Source organism: Bubalus kerabau, chromosome 9 (genome assembly GCF_029407905.1).
Source record: "Bubalus kerabau isolate K-KA32 ecotype Philippines breed swamp buffalo chromosome 9, PCC_UOA_SB_1v2, whole genome shotgun sequence".
Lineage (NCBI taxonomy): Eukaryota > Metazoa > Chordata > Mammalia > Artiodactyla > Bovidae > Bubalus > Bubalus kerabau.
In genome coordinates, this window is record NC_073632.1 from 62,636,146 (window position 1) to 62,659,848 (window position 23,703).

Consider the following 23,703-nt stretch of genomic DNA (forward strand, 5'->3'; position numbering starts at 1 on the left):
AAGCTATGGTTTTTCCAGTGGTCGTGTATGGAAGTGAGAGTTGGACTGTGAAGAAGGCTGAGTGACGAAGAATTGATGCTTTTGAACTGTGGTGTTGGAGAAGACTCTTGAGAGTCCCTTGGACTGCAAGGAGATCCAACCAGTCCATTCTGAATGAGATCAGTCTGGGGATTTCTTTGGAAGGAATGATGCTAAAGGTGAAACTCCAGTACTTTGGCCACTTCATGCAAAGAGTTGGCTCATTGGAAAAGACTCTGATGCTGGGAGGGATTGGGGGCAGGACGAGAAGGGGACGACAGAGGATGAGATGGCTGGATGGCATCACTAACTCGATGGACGTGAGTCTCAGTGAACTCTGGGAGTCGGTGATGGACAGGGAGGCCTGGCGTGCTGTGATTCATGGGGTCGCAAAGAGTCGGACACAACTGAGTGACTGAATGGAACTGAATAGAATTAAAGTAAAGGAATGATGTAAGATTAGGGCATTTTCATTCCAAGTCCAATACTTTGTGTAAGTGGGGACTTAGGTAGCCAAAGAATTGCTGAAATCTGAAAGAGAAGAAAAACAGAAATGGTACAAAGACAAACACAGATAAGAAAGGTAGAGGACAATAGTAAACAATAATAGAAAATAGATTTGAAGAAGCTATTGTAGCCATAACTGACACAGACATTGGATTTTCACCTTTGTCCCAAACCATTGATGACCTTTTACACATTTTCTGACAATGTGCTCTGTGAACCAGCACAACAAAAGGAAACTGTGTTTTCATATGTGTCTGGGAGTAGAGAATGCAGAAGCATACAAATAATACACCATAATTAAGTCTGGGTGGTGAGATAATGGATTATGGTTTTAAATGAATTATCTCATTCAATTCTCACAAGAACTCTTTGAATTGGCTTCTATTATTAGGATGTAATAATGGTCTTGCCCTAGGTCCCAAAGCTAGTCTGAACATCTAAGTTATTTTAAATTTATGAAACATTCATTCCTTTTTTTATCAGATTAAAATATTCTCTCACTTCTCCTCCCTTCTCTATGTCTCTCTTTGTCTATATTGATTTATCCATTCATTCATCCATATATACATCTTTTTTTCTTTAATATTTTATTGATATTTGCTTTACACTATTGTGTTGGTTTCTGCCATTCGTCAACATGAATCAGCCACAGGTATACATATGTCCCCTCCCTCTTGAACCTCCCTTATCTTAAGTGAGTAATTATTGTGCCTGCTAAGTCGCTTCAGTCAAGTCCAGCTCCCTGCGAGCCTATGGACTGTAGCCCACCAGTCTCCTCTGTCTATGGGATTCTCCAGGCAAGAATAATGGAGTGGTTTGCCATGCCCTCCTCCAGTGGATCTTCCTGCCCCAGGGATGTGCAAAAGGTGTGAAAAAATCAAGTTATAGTTACTCTAAATCTAAGCACTAGAGGTTCATTTAACTAAAATGTTATTTGTTTATAGTGGATTCTGTGATTGATATCCACTATTCATTTGCCCTTAGATGATTAGCCTAAGGCAATCATGGTAGCCTAAATCCATCATCTTTACTAGCCATTGATTCCCAGTTGGATAGAATTTAAACTATTTAGGCCAAAGAGAGACCAAGGGGAAAAACATTCTCCAAGGTTTTGGTTAAAAATGAACAAGTATTTCTCACTCCTACTGCATAAAAACAAAGAAAGATCCTTCCCTCATATTGCTAAAAACTAACATTGGATGAAGTCAGCACTTATCTGGCAAAGGAAATATACAAGTGATTGAGATATAAATATAGATTGAATGATAGAGATGAGACAAAGAAGTAACTTAATAGAGATGAGAGAGACAGAAAGAGAAATAGATTAGAACTTAATTTAAAAGCCACTCAGTAAAGGTTTAAACATAACAAATGATAATTAGGGTAATTCATTGGGTTAGGACACAGAATGTGTAGTGAGAGGGCATGGGTCCCTGTGGAAGAAATATTTAACTGAGAAGAAATCCATTACAAACTTTAGACTTTAAGACAGAGTTTTAAACTAAAAGTGTTTGAATGACTATTTGTTTAAACTGGTATATTATTAATGACAAGTCCCTCACTACTCAGTGCTTTTGAGACTCAGTAAAGCAATGTTAGTAGTGGTTGCTTCAATAAAATAAAATGAATAAATATCCCATATTATACATAACTGGGTTGTGACTATTCCCATCTTACATTCCAAATGTAAACCATTATTCATGTTTCTAATGATATGTATCTCATTTATTTATCGGTTGATTTCCATACATACAAAATTACTATTGATTGCAGAACAAATTTATGTTAAAGGATCACCAACAGTGAAATTTTAGGGCAACGATTATTTAGTAATGCATTTACAATGGGTAAACTACTGCTAAATTTAATAGTCGAATACTTTTTAATCAAAGGAAGAAGTAGTATAAGTCATTTACCTCATACCGCAATCTTAAAAAAAAAAAAAAAAAAGATCTAGATGGGCTTTTGAGTAATTTAATCACGGTTTCATTCTTCAACAATATCAAGCAAAAAAACGCAGTTTAGCATGCCAAAAAAGATCAATGGATCCTGCCTATTGCCCGATCTGACATATTTCCTTTATAAATTCTTTGGTTTTTTACATAGCAAAGTTTCAGAATTCTTTTCCTTTGGGTTAATTTTTCTTTTTTTTTTTTCTTATTTTCTTATCACATCCTCTTATAAATTTTTTCCTTCCTCCTAGGCTGATTAGATGCCATTCATCTGTGCCTCTGAAGCGTCCAGTGCATTCTGTTAGAACGGATGGCATCATGCTGCACAGCACTACTGTGGTTTTCCAACTTTCCCACAAACATGGAAGCTGTTTGATGACAGAATCCTGTTAAACTCTTCGTCCCTAACACTCCCCACAGGGCCGAGCATGGAGCATATGGGACAAACTCAATAAATATTTGTTGAGTGACTGTAAATAAAGTTAGAGAGACACCAGTAAATGTCCTGTGTATCAAAATCAAGTAAGAGAACTAAAGCCATAATTTTATCTCCACATATTTTGCTATCCTTAAAAAAGCTTCACATATATCACCTAAATCAACTTCTTAAATAGAATAAATACCATACTTAAACAGTTATAGAGTGCCAAATAAATTCCTGAAGTTCATATTAAAATGATACTTCAAAATTTTGCCAATGCATGAAAATGTTAAAGCAGATCTGATTCTCTCATTCCATATTTTTTAAAATGTAAAAGAGACATCACTGTCTAATTAAAGAACTATCATATATTGCATATATTGAGAAATCAATAAATATTTACTTAGACAAACAAAAAATACTTTGTAGCTACCGGACAGAAGGAAGAGTTAAAGAATCAAACTATGGACAGTAACCTAAAAGTTGAAATGCATACATCATTTCTTAGACATTGCCATTCAAGTCAAATTACCTCTGAGCCTGTACTCTAAATATTCTTGGGAAAGGAAATTTGACTAGTAGTTCTGCAGTTAGGAGAAATGTGGTACTGTGATTGGCAAATCAAAATCAATTGGCTTGTTGTATATATTTGGTGGAGAGGAGGGATAATTTCCCTAAAGTTCACAGATCAGAGCAAAAACAAAGTAAAATCCAAAACCCAAGTATACCTACTATAGTCATTTAAATTCTCAAAGTTTATGTATTTTGTCTTATTTTTTTAAATCTCACAGTAAAAGAAGAAAGCAATTGGTATAAATAGAGTTAACTGTTGGATTGACATTTCAAAGGTAGATTATAGACTGAAGACTTTCACTTATTTTTCAACTAAAATTAGCTAATCTCCAGGAAAGTTAAGTTTCTCTTGTAAGTCTATTGGAAGAATCAAAAAATGGAAGCATTATCGTCTATTTCAACAAACAGAATCTGCTATTATAGAAGATTGGTTACAAAGATGTTTGGAAGGTTGCAAACAAACAAAAAATAATTATTGAGATAACAAAGTATTAATCACTACAGGAAGGTAACAATACTCATTTAGTTGGAGAAACAAAGGGGACATTAGAATCCAGATTCTTGGAGGAGGATGGTCTCCCAGACACAAATTGGAGGCAGGTTCTACCTGGCTGTAGAGCTGACTGAAGCTGGTTCTGGGAGTATCTGAAATAGCAGGGGACTGGAAGGAATGGCTGCAGGGGTGAAGGGAGATTACTGTGCTAGGAGGGCCAATAAACAAAGACACAAGGGAAGATCTGTTGTGTTTTCCTACTATATGTCCCCTCTTATATGTCTCTCTTGATAAAACAAAATTGAAGTCCCAGCTTACTTAAAAAAAAAAAAAAAGAGGGGAAGAGGGAAAGACGAGTGTTTCATAGCCAGTACATGTGACATAACATGTTATGAAACTGATTTTTTTTTCTTACTTAATAAGTAAAGGGCATACTTTATTGGCATATTAATTTGATATTGTCAACTACACATTAATTTGTATAATATGGTTACTGTACATAGAATGCCAGTAATGTTTACATACATTTAATTTTTATTTTGGCTAAAAAGTTATCTAGAGTAGTCTCAATTTTTGATTTGGTAACTGTTTCATAATAAATTTGTGTTTTATTAAATTCTAGTAAATAAAGCATTATAGACTTTGTGGCCTTTTTAAAAATCTTCCATTAAGTCAGGGGATAATATCTGTAGGCCTGCCATGCCAGATATGGCCCATTAGTCAAAGGAAAAAAATAGACTAAAGACCATGGAGTGGATCAGCCCAAATTCATCGTGACCACAAAGAAACAATAAACAGCAAATATCCTATTAGTGACGTGCCTAGAGCTTAATCACTGAGAGTGAAGGATGGCATCTTAATGAATATGTATAAAGGTTGTTCTTAAATTCACATATTTCAAATTAATGGCAGTCAATTACACACAGGCTATTGACTTGTTTCACATATTGCCTTTGAGAAAGCTGCTGCTGCTGCTGCTAAGTCGTTCAGTCGTGTCTGACTCTGTGCGACCCCAGAAATGGCAGCCCACCAGGCTCCACCGTCCCTGGGATTCTCCAGGCAAGAACACTGGAGTGGGTTGCCATTTTGAGAAAGCTAGAATCATACAAATGAAAATGAAGCATATTTATGAAAGATTTGGAGTAGAATACTAATGTAAATCATAGCAAATAATTTATCTTTCTGATAAACGGATCCACGAGCTTTAATCAAAAAACCAACTCTAAAATAGGCACAAATAATGACTAAGTAGATATGGAGGTGTACAAACAGCAAGAGCAAAAATCCTGAGCTCAATAAAATGGGAAGGCATTGGACACAAAATCTTGTCTTTTGACCCCCAGTATAAAATAGATTTTATAAAATAAGGTGACACATTTTCTGAAATCAGTTGTAAAAAATGACTCCCCAAAATACAAGGAACAATGGTAATATTGCTGGAAAAACTACAGATATAAAAAGTTATACAACCTAAATGCAAAACTAACAAATAACCAAATTTTAAAAAAAATGAGCAAAGTCCCTAAACAACTATTTATTTTTCCAAAGAAGACATACCAATACCCAACAGGTCAGGTACCCCACAGCACCAACCGTCAGACAGATGCAAATCAAAACCACAGAGAGGTATCAATTCGTATTTGTTAGGAAGTCTATTCTAAAAAAGAAAAGAGATAAACACGATGGTAAAAATGTTTAGAAAAGTGAAACTTTGCACACTATTGGTGGAAACATAAGTATAAACATTATGGAAAACTCATAGGGAACTCTGGAGAAGGAAATGGCAACCCACTCCAGTATTCTTGCCTGGAGAATCCCAGGGACGGGGGAGCCTGGTGGGCTGCCTTCTATGGGGTCACACAGAGTTGGACAGGACTGAAGCGACTTAGCAACAGCAGCAGCAGCAGCATAGGGAACTCACCTGAGTTCTGATGAAACTCAGATGAAAACTCATCTGATATGAAAACTCAGATGAAACTCATCTGATAAAAACATTATGGAAAACAGTATGGAAACTCCTAGGGAAGCTAAAAATAAAACTTGCATATGATCTAGAGGTCCCACTTCTGGGTAAATCCAAGGGAGATAAAATCCACTACCTCAAAGAGACATCTGTATTCCCATAATTATTGCAGCACTATTCTGAATAGCAAAGCTATGGAAACAAACTAAGTATCCATTGACAGATGAATTGGGAAAGAAAATGTGATGTATACACACACAGTCTCTCTCTCTCTCTCTCACTCTCACACACATAAACACACATTCACGCAGACAATGGAAAACTACTCAGCTTTAAAAAAAAAAATAAACGTTGCCATTCCAGACAACATGAATGAAACAATTTCAAAATACGTTTTATTTGGTTAAAACTATAGTGTTTTAAATACAGTCATGTGGTGATTGTAAAATCTTTTAAAAATCTTTAAAGTCTTTGATAAAAGGTAAAATTAACATTCTAGAGATCACCATAGTTACCTCATGTCTGCTTTGAGGTATTATCAATTAATGATGCCTTTGTTACTATAAAGCAAAATTTAGCAGTTAAGGTTTAGCAGGGATATACTTTATGAATTCTGATTTTTTAACTCAATTCAGCAAAGTAGATATTTAAATTTGTCCACCACTGAAGGAAAATCTTTGGGGTGTTTTGATTATGAGATGCAAAGTAAGTGGTTAACATTTAAAAGATGACACATACAACTGAATAATCGAGTTATGTTTCCTCAAGTGGTATATAATTTTTCATTGTGGGGATTTTTTACAGTTGTTTTAATGTGTTGTATTTCAGAGGGAGAGAGGGAGGTTTCTTTGGTCTTGGATTGTTTGCTTTTAATGGGCCACAGTGATATCTTTTAAATAATATTATTTAGTATTTTAACTAAATTAATATTATCTTTTTGGTTGGGTTTCCACATAAAATTGGCTTAAAACTCAACATTAAAAAACTAAGGTCATGGCATTCAGTCCCATCACTTCATGGCAAATAGAAGAAGAAAAAATGGTGGTTGCAGCCATGAAAATAAAAAAAAAAAAAGATGCTTTCCCCTTGTAAGTATATCAGTGACAAAGCTAGACACTGTACTAAAAAAGCAGAGACATTACTTTGCTGACAAATGTCCATGTAGTCAAAGTTATGGTTTTGGCAATAGTCATGTATAGATGTGAGAGTTGGACCATAAAGAAGGCTGAGTGCCCAAGAACTGATGCGTTCAAATTGTGGTGCTGGAGAAGATTCCTGAGAGTCCCTTTGACTGCAAGGAGATCAAACCAGTCAATTCTAAAGGAAATTAACCCTGAATATTCATTGGAAGGATTTGATACCGAAGTTGAAGTTCCAAAACCTGATCATCTGATGCGAAGAACTGATTCATTAGAAGAGACCCTGATTCTCAGAAAGATTGAGGGCAGGAGGAGAAGCGGGCAGCAGAGTCTGAGATGACAGCATCACTGACTCAATGGGCATGAATTTGAGGAAACTCCAGGAGATAATGGAGGACAGAGGAGCCTGGCGTGCTGCAGCCCATGGGGCTACAAAAAGCCGAAATGACTTAGTAACTCCAAAATAGCAACTACTACATTTTGTGACGATTATGAATTTGGAAACAATTTCAGCTCATGATATAGTACAATGGTTTCTAATGCTCACCTCACTGTGCCCTGCAAGTATTGACTCTAAGTAGACAGCAGCCCACACAATGGTTCTGGAGACAGAAAGCTGGAAATCGTCTGATCATATTTCCATTTATTGACAGTATTTTATTCAGAAGCTCATTTACAGTATGCCAACTCGAATCTGGTCCATGACTCTGCCTTTTGTCCCTAGGTACCTAATGACCACATTCCAACCACTAGATTTACCTTTGACACCCTTCATTCATGGTTCCCGACTGATGACCTCTGTTCTACCTTGATGTCCCCTCTGTTTCCTTACTTGAAAATCTCATTTTTTCTTAAACTTTTGTTAAGTATTTATACTTTTATTATTTTATCTGACATTTATATTTGGTATTTCGAATGGTAGGAATTGGTGACATGCATTCATATCAGCTTGGTCCACGATATGAAAAAAGACTGTATATTGAAGGCATATATGACATAATAGTAGCTATTGTTAATAAAATGGAAACTTTCAAAGATAAAAAGAATGTCCTATTTATTTTGAAGGCCCAGAACAAGCAGCACTTTGACTGCTAATATTTTAGGGTAATAACGGATAGTTTGTTGTTCTGGAGAATAGGAAAATGAAATTAACTGGTCTATACTAATTTGCTATTTAGAAAACATTTCTATAGTTCCTTTTAAAACCAGTGAACAATGTACAATGTTCAATGTACACATATTTTGCATGCCAGAATTTATCAGGGGTTGTCCAAGAGTTTTGGGTATGTAAAAATACAGATATGTGGATCTCATGAAGTTTAAATCATATCAAGGAAGCAGACTCAAGCACACTAGCTATACTACCAGCTATAAGATGACAGAACCTGAAGTACAAAGCTGAAATTAGCAATCAGATTGGGTAGTGGTCAAAAATTCTTTGGGCATAAGCAAGATTTGCCAATTGAAATTTCTAAGCCTTTTTGTGACCCTTGGATTTTTGTGTCTCTTGGATTTTTGTGTCTCTTTAGCCTTCCTTTTCAGAGCTTCCCAGGTGGCACTAGCGGTAAAGAATCTGCCTGCCAATGCAGGAGATACAGGAGATGTGGGTTTGATCCCTAGATTGGGAAGATCCCTTGGAAAAGGAAATGGCAACCTATTCTACTATTCTTTCCTGGAAACGCTCATGTACAGAAGTGCCTGGTGGGCTACAGTCCATGGGGTCACAAAGAGTGTAACACAACTGAGCACATACACATAGCCTTCCCTTTCATAGTAATCACAAAAAATAAGGAAAATGTAAGCATATGGCATAATTCCTTAGACATTAATGGGTATGGAAAGTTGACTGGTAGGAATACAAACACTTAATCAGAATAGCTAATGTTTTATTGAGTGTTTACTATATGACAGGCAGTTCTCTAGAAATCATATTTCTTAACTACTAGTGCATTTTAAATAAACAATCTATTTTCTGTATTATGCAATGGAATAAATGCAATTGCATCTGTCCTTTTTATCAATATAGATACATCTTTCCATCTATTTTCTTATAAATATGATTACCAAAGTATTTAACTAAAGACATTTTCATTGAATTTTAATAGATAAAAAGACCCTCAAAATACAGTGGAGATACATGTTAACTTTCTATTAACTAGTGGGGATGCTAAAAGCAATTAAGAATTTAAAACATGAAATAGAAAGACTGTCTATTTTATATTGATGGAAATAAAGATATGGAAATTTTGAATCCAAATAAAATCTCAACCTCATTTGAACTCAACCTTTGAAACAAAAAGTAGGCTATGTGTATATTAAGTTTCACAGATTTTGGCTAACAACCATGAAATAGTCTTGTGCTACCCTAACACAGTGAACACAACTGGCATGTATTTAGAGCTCTGATACAATAAATTAAACATTCTGCTTGGGTTCAAGAAAAGTACATGCTTGTTAAACTTACTGCCATGCAAGATTTTTATTTTGTTTGTTTTGTTTTATTTTGATTTTTAACTGAACTTAAATATTTTCATTAAGTGATCTGGTTCCAGAGAAGAAAGAGGAAAAATTAATTGTGCCTGGTTGTTGCCTTTTTTTTTTTTTTTCCAGTAGCCCTTTAATTCTGAGTTAATTGACTAAGTTATATAGAAGAATATACAACATACTCTTAATAAAGGAGTATATCGTAATTATACTTGGAAAATGAATCACTGTGAGGATTAAACATTTCTCTTCATTTGTTAAGAAAAGCAACCACAATGATCATCTAGAAAGAAATTCACCTGAGATTCAGGAAAAACTGAATATCAGAGCTAAAATGAAACTTACATTCATTGACCAATGCTCTTTTCATTTATCTATAATATTGTGAGTTCAACTATATAAACTGCAAAATATTATCTTTAAAGATTGATTCTTATTACTTCCATAGTGCGCTAATGGGAAAATACTAGCATTTAGGAAGAACAGAGGCAATAGATTCACCCTGACCTTGATGGTTTTGTTTGCTTAGTCCCCTATTAGCTAGAAATGCATGTTTAAGACAGTCAGTCAGCTGGAGGAAAGGATCCAGTGAAACATGAAAATTTTGAAATAAAAGGGGTATTATGTAGCCTTATCTTTACTGAAAATCCTACTATAAACAATTGAATTTCACTTACAAATTGTTAGTTTTATTCTTCTTCCTTAGTAGGTCTGTATCCTTTAATATTTCCAGAATAAACAGCAAAATTAATACAAGTTTTATATCTAGTTGTCAGTAGATGCAAAGGAATGACTGAATGATATATATGACAAATACTTAAGTTCAAATAATAGCCTTTGACACAATTTGGGTCATATGAACATGTGATGGTCCTTTCTCTTTTTCCACTATCAATATCTACCCATCCTTTCAAGCCATCCCTCCTTAATTTATCATGACCAGAATAAGAAAATCATGGTTTTTCTCAAGTCAAAGAAATTTGAAAAATCATGAAGCCCAGCGTTCTAATTTTATGGCAGAGTAGAGAGTGTACTGGTGGCTTACTAGTGAAGAATCCGTCTGCCAATTCAGGAGATACCAATTTGATTCCTGTGTAGGGAAGATCCCCTGGAGAAGAAAATGGCAACCCACTCCAGTATTCTTGCCTGGGAAATCCCATGGAGAGAGCTCCCATGTCTGGTGAGCTACAGCTATGGGGTCAGACATGACTTAGTAAGCAAATAACAACAAGAATGGATTAATATCTATCTTCCTACCTCATGGGGCAGTTTTTATTTTTTTCCCAAAGGATATAAAGTCACTTTCATTAGCTCACTTTTATGTTTTTTTCTCCTCAAAATTCTACAGCAATATCTTGCTGCTGAGGACAAGAGTTCTGGAAGGGTGGAGTCATTTAGAAAATCTAAATGTACAAAAGGTGCAGTCTATCTTTCTTTTGTCTCATAATGACATGAGCTACTATTTCTGGTGGAATTTGTTATGCTTGTGACTGACATCTAATGACCCTTGTCAATTGGAAAGAAGCTGGAACTGCTTATAACCTTAATTTTGATAACTTTAGGACCCTTGCAGATGGGCCATAGATTTATTTCAAACACAATTCCTTATTTAGTTCCTACAAGACAATGATACAATGCTACTACTACTAAGTCGCTTCAGTCGTGTCCAACTCTGTGTGACCCCACAGACGGCAGTCCACCAGGCTCCACCGTCCCTGGGGTTCTCCAGGCAAGAACACTGGAGTGGGTTGCCATTTCCTTCTCCAATGCACAAAAGCGAAAAGTGAAAATGAAGTCACCCAGTGGTGTCCGACTCCTCGAGACCCCATGGACTGCAGCCCACCAGGTTCCTCCATCCACGGGACTCTCCAGGCCACTGACTTTATTTCCTGAAAGATGGAGGCTGTTTGCTAGTAAAGACTGCGTATAAGATTAGTTATAAAAAATCAAAATTAGTACACCTTTAAGAGTTTCAGAAGTTTCTAATTCTGTGGAGATTCTACTTGCCAAGTAGCATCACACAATACTGTGAGCTATACTTTGAAAACCCAAGTTTTCAAGGAAAAAAAAAAAACTTTTAAAGTGCATAATTAGTATAGTTTTGAATAAGGTATGATTTTTAGTTGCTACTCATTTCACTATGAATCTCTTTGTATTGGCAGCCTGAGCTCATTATTAATTAAAAAAAAAAAACATTTTGTCAAATAGGGAAACACAGTTATGATAGTAAAAATACAGTGATTAAAGTTAAAATGATACCATTTTGTATATGGATTGTGCACAAGAATATCACTGTAAAATTCTAAATGAGAAATGAACATAACATGCAACTGCATACTGGAAGGCTACATCATTACCAAAAGGGTGTTGCAACGTTAAGAAATGTTAGGACATAATTAATAATATTAGATGGCCAAATGTCCCCAGTACTCTTTATGAAACTGAGATGTGTTGTGTCAGATGGAAGTTCAGCAGTAAAGGCTTGTGAAAATTTCAGTCCAGCAAGGGTTCCCATGTGATAGTAAGCCCTATAAACTGGGTCAAGCAAATCTACACCTGGAAGCAAACTCACTTTCAGGTAAAAGAAGAAAATTGAACTGGTCAGAATACCCTATCTGGAGCATATGCTGACAGGTGAACCTTATTATCTCTGCTCAGTAACGAAAACAAACACATTACTTTCAAGGAGCATATATATACTAGCAGGATAAGCAGAAAATAAATATCAAAAATAAGTAAAATGTGTTCCTTGCTGGAAGGTACTTAGATAAAAATTAAAAAAAAAAATAAGAAGCTGAGAGAAAGAGAATGGGGTGCCAAGGGTAGGGATGGCTAAAGGATGCAGTATTATATTGGGAGGTCATGCTAGGCTTCATGGAAAAAATGACAAAGAGCTTAAATGACATGAGGGAGGGAACAGTATAGAAGGTATTTAGGAGATAAGTGTTCCAGATAAAGGAAACAGAGCATGATGGAAACATTCTTCTAACATTCATTCTAAAAGAAATTTACAAATTCTGTGTGACTGATGTAGGGTGAGTGAGATTGAGAGATATAAGCAACATGGTCAGAGAAAAGAGTCAATTAAATTGGACTTTAAAGACTTATTCTGAGTAAAATGTTACAGTATCACAGGGTGTTAAGCAGAGGAGTGACATCTAGTTTACATTTCAAATGGCTTTTCTGGCCACTGTGCTGAGTATAGATTGTGGTAAGCAGGGCATGGGCGTAAAGAGAAAAACCCACCATGATATAGTTACAATATTCCAGGTGAAATACCATGGTGACTGAAACTAGAGTGGGGTTAATAGATGTTGTGGGAAATGGTTGGATTGAATGTATATTTTGAAGATAGAGCTGGCAGGATTGCTTCACAGACTAAATGTATGGTATAAGAGAAAAAAACATTAAAATGTTAATTAAAAAATTATTATTGTCATTTGTTATTAACTGAGATGTAAAAATTAGTAAGTGCCACAGCATTTCAGGGAAAATCAGGAGTTCTGTTTGAGGGATTTTAAGTTTTTGAAGGTCTATTAGACATCCAAGTAGAGCTGTTAAATAGCCCGTGGAGTGTATAAATAGACCAGAGTTTGGATAGAACTCTGGGCTGTAGATATATAATTTGAGGTTTTCAGCTTATTGATGGTATTTTAAAGATGCAGGACCTAGTGAGATCACTAAGAGAACAAGACTGAGCCCTGAAGTACTCTAGCATTAAGAGAGACCTATACTAGGCGAGTTAGGGACCTGCTTCTTGATTTAGGCAATATGGCATCATAGAAAAAAAAGGCAGAAGTTGATTTCTAAAACTTGGCACATGTTTTGCTAAACTAGCAGCAGTTCATTAATATTAAGGATATACCTAACTATTGTCTTCTAGCCCCCTTTAATGATGTCATTAATTGCAGTTTCCATTCCTCTTTGTGTGTCTTCAGCAGTGAATAAGGAAGAGCAGTAGAAGCAGTTTTATAGAGAAACGTAACACTTTTATTCTTCAGTGTTAGTAAAAGTTTGATGGAATCCAAGGAATGTGTTGGAAAGAGTAAGGACAGAGATTCTAGAAGAGTGGTAAGACATAAAATGTTTAAAAACAACTGGTTTAGGTCTATCAGCAAGAATAAACATCCATTAATTTGCCCATTATAATAATTTTAGGCATGAATCAAATAATAGCAAAGTATTCACTTGTTGGTTTTGATAGAAAATAATTGCATTTATTATACCTTTTTCGTTGACATGAAAAGTAAACACAATTTCCCCTAATTTAGCACAAACAGTCTTCATGAGGCTTTCATGGAGTCCTTGAAACATTTAAAAACTGTTTAATAAAAATCTAATTCATCTTGCCTAATGCCATTCGATAAAACTGTCATTTGGTAAGGCCATCATTAATTACTCAATTGGCAGAAATAATTATTTTTAGATTTTCTCTTTCTGGCAGCTCAGCAAAAAGAAAGCAAAAATTGCCTCTGCAGAAGAAGCAACTGGAGGTTTCTTTGTAGTCAGCATTTAAAGGTGACTTCTGATCTGTTGGTAAGACACACTCCTCTGGAAAATGAGCATATGGCACTTTCTCCTCACCCTTTGCTTACTTTACAATTCATTCATAGAAAAATTAGAGGCTTCACTACAGCCTAATTTCATCCTGGATGTGTGTTCTTATTTACTTATTTATTTTGTTAAAGAACTACATCAAAAATGACACTAGTGCAATGGGATTTTTACTTTTCCCTTACAGAGCAAAGATGTTGCTGATTATACAGATCTGAAAATGAAAACTCGAGATAACAAATTTAAAGGATCCAGGACTTTAGAAGGGAAGTACACAAGTTGTAAATTGAAATGCCTTAGAATATGCTTCAGGATATGTACGTCTTAAACTTTTGTGTGGGACTGAGTTTCAATTTATAGCTAATTTTCTCTTCTTTTTACCATCAATACTTGACTTGGATAGCATATACTTGCAAATGAAAGCTATAAAGTCACTGGAGCACTGCTGTGTGTCCCCAGTTCAGATGAACTGTCTCCCGATCAACCCACCTTGGTACTTTCACTTACAGAGCTCTAGGTACAAAGACTTCAACAAAAATGCTGGCACCCACATTTTCTGTAGTATGTGAGCAGTCTATACAATTAATTTTTGAAACGTTGTGCTTCTTTCAATGACACTTAAAAATAATTCCCTTAATTCATGTCATAGACCACATTATATCAAATAATGCCAAGTGAGTTTAATATTCACAGCTGCTGTGACATCAAACTTGTAAAATAATGAACAAATAATGCATATGTTTACATCAAAGAGAGGTAATAGTTTAAATAGAAAAAAAAAAAAAAGAAGTGGGAGAATTGAGCCATTTCCTGGACCTAGACAGTATCAGATTACCAAAAACAACCTCTGATGAAGCAGTGAGCATAATATTCATATTGTGAACACCAACATCATTTCAGAATAAAATATTATCTAAAGTGTTAAATTAATTTTTCAGGGTTGGTAGATTTAAAAAAACATAGATTTTTAAGATAAAAATTATTAATGTAATAATTTTATACTATTAAGGAAACATAACAAATACAATTTGATAAAATATGGCACAGTGAAACTGCATTACTGAAGTCCTGAAATTAACATCCAGTAACATGGATACACACACAGAGAACTAGGAAACACATGCAAAATCCACCAACAGCAGTCAAGCAAGGAAAGGGCTTCAAATCCATGCCATAAACTTCAGAAACATAAATGTCACAGAAAATTTCACACTATTCTGGAAGGCCTTGTTATTGTTTAGTCACAAAGTCATGTCTAATCCTTACAGCTGGCCTGACTTCTCTGTCCAGGGGATTTACCAGGCAAGGATACTGGAGTGGGTTACTATTTCCTTCTCCAGGGAATCTTAATGACTGAGGGATTGAACTCGTGTCTCCTCCATTACAGGCAGATTCTTTACCACTGAGCCACGTGGGAAGCCCTCTGGAGTACCAAACTCTGTCATCCAAATCCAAAATAGTAGAGGAGAGCAGGATGAATCAAAATAAACAAAAAAGAATTGCATAAATTATCATTGATGAATCATGGTTTAGGGAGAGTGAATATGTAGATAGATTGCAGGGGGATTGAAAGAGGAGGTACAGAGGGAAGGGTGTGAAAAAAAAGGGGGGGAGAGGGAAGAGGGGAAAAGAAGAGGGAAGGAAGAGGGGAGAGGGAGAGAGAGATAGGGAGAGAATATAAATACAGAAGTCCTTTAACATATGATAGAATCTGAAAATCCTAGTAGAGGTAGAAAAAAACCACCATGACTTCAAAATTTCAATGGATCTGTGGCAAAAATCAGAGATGATACAGAACTTGAACATTGCTCTGCTGCTGCTGCTGCTGCTAAGTCGCTTCAGTCGTGTCTGACTCTGTGTGACCCCAGAGACTGCAGCCCACCAGGCTCCTCCGTACCTGGGATTCTCCAGGCAAGAACACTGGAGTGGGTTGCTATTTCCTTCCTTCTCCAATGCATGAAAGTGAAAAGTGAAAGTGAAGTCGCTCAGTTGTGTCCGACTCCTAGTGACCCCATGGACTGCAGCCTACCAGGCTCCTCTGTAGAGCCATTGCCTTCTCCGAAGATGGCTCTACCCCTTGGAAATAGGACACGGTCATCTACTAATCAAGTGTAATCTTAGTAGAGGTAGTTTTTTTTTTTTTTTTTTTTTTTAAATCCACCAACCCAGAACCAGTAAATATTTCAAGTTTTCTAACACACATTGTTCCCAGCCCTAGTTATATCCATAAGTGCATGAAAATTATGAAAATATATTATGAAAGAAATGAAGCAGAGAAGGGAGGAAGAAGGGAAGGAGAGAGGGAGGAAGGAAATCCAGTAAAAGACAAAGACTCATGTTTGATTATAAACTTCCTGAGAGTACCTTCTACCTTAAAGTAATTTTACAAAGACCTTGTTCAGTAGAATAAGTATTCAAAAGCACATAAAGAAAACAGAGAATGAGATTCTTGAGCTATGGAAACAAACAGAGGAACAAATCGAAACCATCAGTTAGACAAATAAAAGAATTGGAAAAAAAAAAAAAAAAACACGGTAAGAAAAGTTGAGGATGAAACACAAATAACTGGCACAGAAGAAAGCCATGAGATTAGTATACTGAATGCAGAGGGAAATAAAAAAGGCAAAGACAGTAAAGCAGTTAGGAAGATAGAAAACACAGGAAGACTATTTCACATTGTAAGTATAAGTGCTGTTGCTACTCTTGAGTATTCAACAAATAGAACAGTAAAAATATATTCACAGAGACAGTAGTAAAAATCTTTCTATGAGATTAAAAACTAATTTTGATATTATCAAATCACACATGTTCTACGAAAAACTGACACAAAGTAGTACACATGTTCTAGTTTAACTATTGAGTTTCAAGAATAATTGCAGAAATTTTCATGCACACAGCAAAATAATAAGAGAATAAAAGAGGGGGAAAATCAAATTTGCCTTAGACTTTCAAAAGTGAGACTTAATATCAGAAAACTAAGCCATATCTATAAAATCCCAAGGAGAAAATATCCAAAAATATAGTCAATTTGTAATCCAGTTCATAGGTAATTTATATTTATAAAGGCAGTAGACAATTATTATGTGGCACAAATTAGCATAGGGGAATCCCTTATAGTCCTATTGAAAAACTACTTGCTGCCCCTACATGCAGCAAACCAGATGATGAGCCAAAGTTTAGAAATCAGGAATGTAGACATGGAAAAACAGATTGAGATATAGCAATGATCCCTCACTCAGCTCAAACTACTGAAGGGTTTATTCCTACAGAAACAAATGCAAGTCTTATAAACATGATAAAAAAAAAAAAAAAGAGCATCTTAAAGCAGACAGTGATAGAAGGAAAGAAAAAAACAACGTGCAAATGCTGATTTCTGATCCTTTGTAGTGGGGATTCGTTTTGGTAACATAAAATTGAAACTTGGAGGGAAAAACAAACAGCTCCAGCTCTAAATTGTCTATCACAATCACTTCTTTTTAAACTTAAAGGAATATTTTAGGCAGTGCAGTCCTTTTTTTGTTTTTTAAAGAACAGAACATTTATCTGAAACTTCAGTTTCTTTCCAATTCCTTTTTATCCTAGTAATTCAGAAAATATTAAATGTAACATTTTTAATGAAATACACAGATATGACCTCATTGTAAGAAAACAAAATTTGTTGATTTATAAATTATTTAATATGTCAGTATGCATGCTTAAAAAAATGGATGATGCTCTGTTTCATTTACTTTCTTGATGATATGACAGATTTAAAAATTGTTTATATAGATTGTATCGATTAACTAAAAATAAGCACTGTGATTTTATATAAGTACTATAAAATCATTACTCAAAATGAAAAGAGATCTAAATAATATTAATGTCTGTGTAACATGCCTCTGGGGCTTCACTGGTGGCTCAGTGGTAATGAATCTGCCTGCCAATGAAGGACATGGAAGGGAAGATTCTCTGGAGAAGGAAATGGGTACCTACTCCAGTATTCTTGTCTGGGAAATTCCATGGACAGAGGAGCCGTGCTGGCTACAGTCCATGAGGCCGCAAAGAGCTGGACAGGACTTAGCAATTAAACAACAGCAACATGCCTCCAGGTGGTAAAACTTGTAGACATTGGTCTGGATAAAAGAGATAGAGGACTTTTTTTTTTCCACAGAACTTTTGGGTTCATATATCATGGGGATGTGTTCTTTTACCTTAGTCTTACCTGGTGAAAACGCCTAGTGTTTCTTCCAGGTAGGGCAAAAGTAGTCCATTTCTGGTTTTGGAAGCCATAACCAGGACCCGTTTGACCCTGTCAAGATTTCCAGAATCTTTGCATCTTACTTCCTGAAAGTCTTCTATATATATTATTTATTATACATATTTAATATCTACAGGGTAGATCAGTAGGAAGGGTCACTCTGATTTATCACTTGGCTTTCTCTAACTAGTACCAGTACTGAAGGGAGTCACTAATAATCTGATAGAAATCAAGAGGACAGGGAATGAAAGCAATATTCATCTTTAAAATATACATACATGGTAAAATAATGATTTTGAGACGGAAAACCGGCAAAGCAGGGGAAATATTCAAATCTCTCTCCTCCTAATGGAAAAATTCGCTGCCTGACAGTGAGCTGTTGTGTCTTGTCAGCTCCAGCAGTGACCTTTAGACTTGATGCTGACATCAATACACCACAACAAGCTCTCTGTTAGAAAGCAACACAGACCCATCTGCACTTCAAGAATCTTCAGTGAATATTGCATGAAGTCATTTACCCCATGATCCTTATCTTTTGAATGTCTAGAAATTGTACTTCTAAAAACTTCATAGTAACTACTCTCTAAATATATTTACTTAAACTTTGCTTTTTGTTTTGGTTAGAAGAGTGATTTTTGAAGAGGGCTTTTAAGAGAATTGCCTTCCTAGAGCTCTGTAACAACCTAGAGGGATAGGACAGGGTGGGTAGTGGGATGGAGGTTCAAGAGGGCGGGAACATTTGTATACCTATGGCTGATAGATGTTGATGTTTCGCAGAAACCAACACAATGCTTTAAAGCAATTATCCTTCAATTATAAATAAATAAAATTTAAAGAAGAGAATTGCCTTCCTGGAATCTTATTGGATATTTTCTAAATGCCTGAATTATTGTCTAGAGAGACTCTTTAAAGTAACATTCTCCAAAATAAGTGGACAAAAAGGGTAGCAGAATTCCTGCTTGTGTGTCATTGGCATCTTTGAAATTCTATTCCCATCTTTCATTCCTTAAGCAAAGTTATCATTTTGGGGAGCACATTAGTGTGTGTGCTGGCTGGGCTGGGGGTATGAGGAAAATCAACTAGAATAACAATTCAATTGTAGAACATCTAAGACTCCATGCCTTAATTCTTCCTTCCTTCCTTCCCTCCTTCCTCTATCCTTCCCTTCTCTTTAGTATTTTTTTTTTCTAATTTGCTTTATAAACGTTATTGATCACTGTGCCCAGATGTGCTAAAAGCTGGGAATAAAAAGAGAATCAGCATCGTCCATGCTCTTGTTTATCTCTTCCTATTCTGGCTAAGTTTTGCTGAAAGTCAAAGACTATAAGGCTTGGAGTCTGTGATTCTGTTTTTGAGGTAAAGGAACATCTTTCACAAAGGACTGAAAGATACAGATGAAATATATATATTTATGATATTAACCTTAAGCATCTTTGACTAATATTAGCTATTTCCATCCTTTGAGCACCTACAATATGTTTTGAATATATTGCACTTATTCTCTCCTCTAAACTTTCAACCATGCTCTTCTCCTCTGGAATGTACTTTTCTATCTTTCTGGATAGAAAAATTCTTCATTTTCTTCAACGTGCATCTCAATCAGGAAAACATCTTTCAACTCAGTAGGTCACGTTACATTTCTCCTCAATAGACAGAACATTTATAGATAGTTGACACAATTTAGACGCTAACCTATACTGCATTCTCTGTATGTTAGTTTTAATTCTCCTGGCTATACTGCAATCACTAGGAGAGAAGACCTTCGTGTTGTTATAATATTGAAGAGAATGTAATTCATAGTAGAATTTTGAGAATCACTTATTCATTGAAATATTTGCTAAATATTTAATATTCTAAACACATATATAAAGAGGTGTTGGAAGTAAAGTTTTCACATTTAGAAAGAAAAACAGGACATTCTGTTAAATTTGAATTTCAGATAAAGAATGTATTTTTTTTGCACATATAAGCATGTCCCAAATATTTCATGAAGCACACTTACACTACAGGAAATTATTTGCTGTTTATATGAAATTCAAATTTAGCCATGCAACCTACATTTTATCTGGAAAACTTTGTTGGAAGGAAGCATTTTTCAAACTTGTGTTAGATGTTTCTGTCAGTAGATTAGAAGCATAGTACATAGATACAGAGGAGAAGGCAATGGCACCCCACTCCAGTATTCTTGCCTGGAGAATCCCATGGACAGAGGAGCCTGGTAGGCTGCAGTCCATGGGGTCGCTGAGGGTCGGACACGACTGAGCTACTTCACTTTCACTTTTCACTATCATGCATTGGAGAAGGAAATGGCAACCCACTCCAGTGCTCTTGCCTGGAGAATCCCAGGGACGGGGGAGCCTGGTGGGCTGCCGTCTATGGGGTCGCACAGAGTCGGACACGACTGAAGTGACTCAGCAGCAGCAGCAACATAGATACAGTCATAATATTCAAAAGACAAACACATAGTTGTGTTTATTTTTTGGAGGGAGGGACTTTTTTTCTTTTGTAACGTGTGTGCATGCCCTCGTGTGTATACATGTATGTGTGCATAAACCTGCAAAATGAGCACTAGGGGCACACGTACCTGTGAGCAGAGGAAGAGAAAGGGCACTATTTTCAGGTTGTGTGGCATATAGATGGCAATAGGAAGCAATGACTCATTCACAGAGGCACATGAATGCAACCCAGATATAATCAGATACTAAAACATTATTCTTTGCAAACTTTACAATCCATTATTGTAGAAAAGATACATAAGCCTTCCATAAGCTACATTGCATTTTTTTTTTTAAATCTCTTTCAGATTTACTTCAGTATATTTTCTTTCCTTTAATTATTATTTGACTATTCTGCCAAATCATGGCTAAAAATGCGGGCAATTTTTTTTTTTTATTGCATTTGGACTTTGTCAAAAGTGTTGGGTTCAGGGAAATATTTTATGCCAAGTTCCTCTATGTTCATGCCAAGTAATTTTCAATTGGTTTATAAACCCATGTGTATTTTAAATGAAATGAATACATACATTTTAGATTCCTTTACCCTTAACTCACCCAGATGGTTCAGAAGACATCCAATAAACCTTTGATTCCTATTATAAGAAATAGATTGCTTAAAGGTTTTGGAAGTCAAGAAGCAAGTCACCTCTTTTACAAAGAGTAAGTGGACCCAAATGTTCTAACTTCATGTGTACGATGATAGTGAGAGCTGTACTCTCTAGAGGCTGGAATGAAGTTTTGCACTGAAATTCACTGAGGTAGATTTAGTGCTTAGCTAAATGCTCAAACCTAATAATGCTACACATTTAGTATCTACATGTCTTGGATCATACTAACTTCATTAACCTAAGTGGTGTGTACATCCTACTATGAGCCTCAAGTGCTTATCGTCAACATATGAAGATATTGAAAATGGTATTACATTCTTGTTTAACACTGGTTTATTTTAGCATGTGAATCACTTTTATAATGTATTAGAAGTCAGTGATGCAGATGTAACAGGAAAGCAGAAGGAACTACTTAACCCTACTGTGCACACCTGAGCCATTTTTGCAGAGCATTCCGTATCTAGAGTAAGATGAAAGATGTGCAATAATAAAACATTTTATTTTTATTAATCATATTCTAGATGTGAAGCATTTTAGGAAAACTCAATTGTACACAGCATGTAACAATTTTCTGTATTTGAATGTACATCAAATTTTAACTGCTATTAATTACTCAGTGGAAACTCATTCTCAGAGTAATCCATCCTTTTCTCCCAGAGCTGGGTCAAATATCTGGGGATGAGGGAACTTATAGTGCCAAGGGCTTTGTGGGAAATGCTATTTTTTCTTTTGCATCTACCATCTGGGAAGAAGGCCAATATCTGCTGTTTGGTCTTCCATCCACAGTTCTCTACTAAGATATTGCTTATTCAGGTCTCCACATTCATTCTGTTCTTGTGAGTTCTATGTTATGTCTACCACCCTGAAGGACATGGAAATCCTGATCCTTCCATGACACTCTAGGGCATAGAAATTTTTCATTCCTGCCCTGCATCCTGAGTTCTTTCTCAATTAATCAGGACATTTGTGTGTTAATATTTCTCTTAATTTTCTTCTTGTTTCTCCCTAGATTGAGAAATGTGTGTGTGTGTGTGTGTGTGTTTTTCTTTTTGTGATGATCTCTGCCAGGAAAATAAAATCTAGCTCTCTCTTGATGTTTTATGAGATGCTTTGTCTAAGCCAGCAGATCTCTGCATCTTTGAAGACTAAGATTTTTGTAAAGCAAAGCCAGGAAAAGCACAAACCACCAACTCAACTCAATATTTGAATTAGTCTGAGGGTTGCACAGTTGAGAGAAACAAAGCGTTATTCTGAGAAGCAAAATATCTCAACAGTGTTAACCTTCACTTTCAGAAGGAATTCATCCCCACTATTTAGTAATATTTAAAAACTATATAAAGAATGTTTTATCAGTAAAATGGTACAACAACTATGGACTTAAAAATCTATAAACCCAAGATCATAGAAAAAGGTTTGAATGAATCTTATTCTAAAACATAAAAAATAAATAAATAAAAATATTGCCATAAAATAGAGTCACTTTCAAATTAGCCAAAGACCTAATGCATCCTAGGAAGGGGAGGCTGCTTTGGAAATGGGTGTGGTGGGAAGGGTTCAGTTTGTCATGCTCAAACTTATCCTCCCTAGAATGACTTCTGATTATTCAAGAAGGAAAATAGATTATCTTAATACCTACTAGTAGGTGACGCTAGTGGTAAAAACACCCTCCACAGGGGATGAGCTAGTTAGACAGCATCAGCTAATCAATAGACATGAATGTGAGTAAAGTCTTTGAGATAGTGAAGGACAGGGAAGCCTGGTGTGCTGTAATTCATTGGATTGCAAAGAGTTGGATAGGACTAGCAACTGGACAACAAGTGATGAAGAATCCTCCTGCCAATGCAGGAGAAACAAGAGATGTGTGTTCAATCCCTGGGTCAGGAAGATCCCTTGGAGAAGGAAATGGCTACCCACTTCAGTATTCTTGCCTGGAAAATTCCATGGACAGAGGAACATAGCGGGCTACAGTCCATGGTGTCGCAAAGAGTCGGACACAAATGAGTGACTGCACACACAATGCCTACTACATAGATTGCTAATAAACTGGAGAATTAAAGAGGATACATTGGAATACACTCAAGATTAAGAAAATTAAGGAAGTATCTGTTCAAAACATTTAATGAATTTAAATTTAATGGGGTTTATAATTTGGGGCTCTTTCAATTAGTAGAGATTTAGGACGGTTCATTGTTATAATCCAAATTGTATCCATAGGTACAAACTGAAATATCTTCAGGATCTAGGCAAGTAACTTAAATG

General features: G+C 35.8%; 1 long non-coding RNA gene across 2 annotated transcripts in view; it reads right to left on the reverse strand.

Moving 5' to 3' along the window:
• Positions 1-2,663: 2,663 nt before the first annotated feature.
• The window catches only part of LOC129619937 (uncharacterized), a 68,993-nt gene continuing 47,953 nt past the window's right edge, over positions 2,664-23,703 (reverse strand). For both annotated transcript variants that reach the window (XR_008698297.1, XR_008698296.1), the window contains 2 exons: positions 5,522-5,621; positions 2,664-2,947 (listed from right to left, as the gene is read on the reverse strand). This is a non-coding gene — a long non-coding RNA (uncharacterized LOC129619937). The remainder of the gene's footprint in view (positions 2,948-5,521; positions 5,622-23,703) is intronic.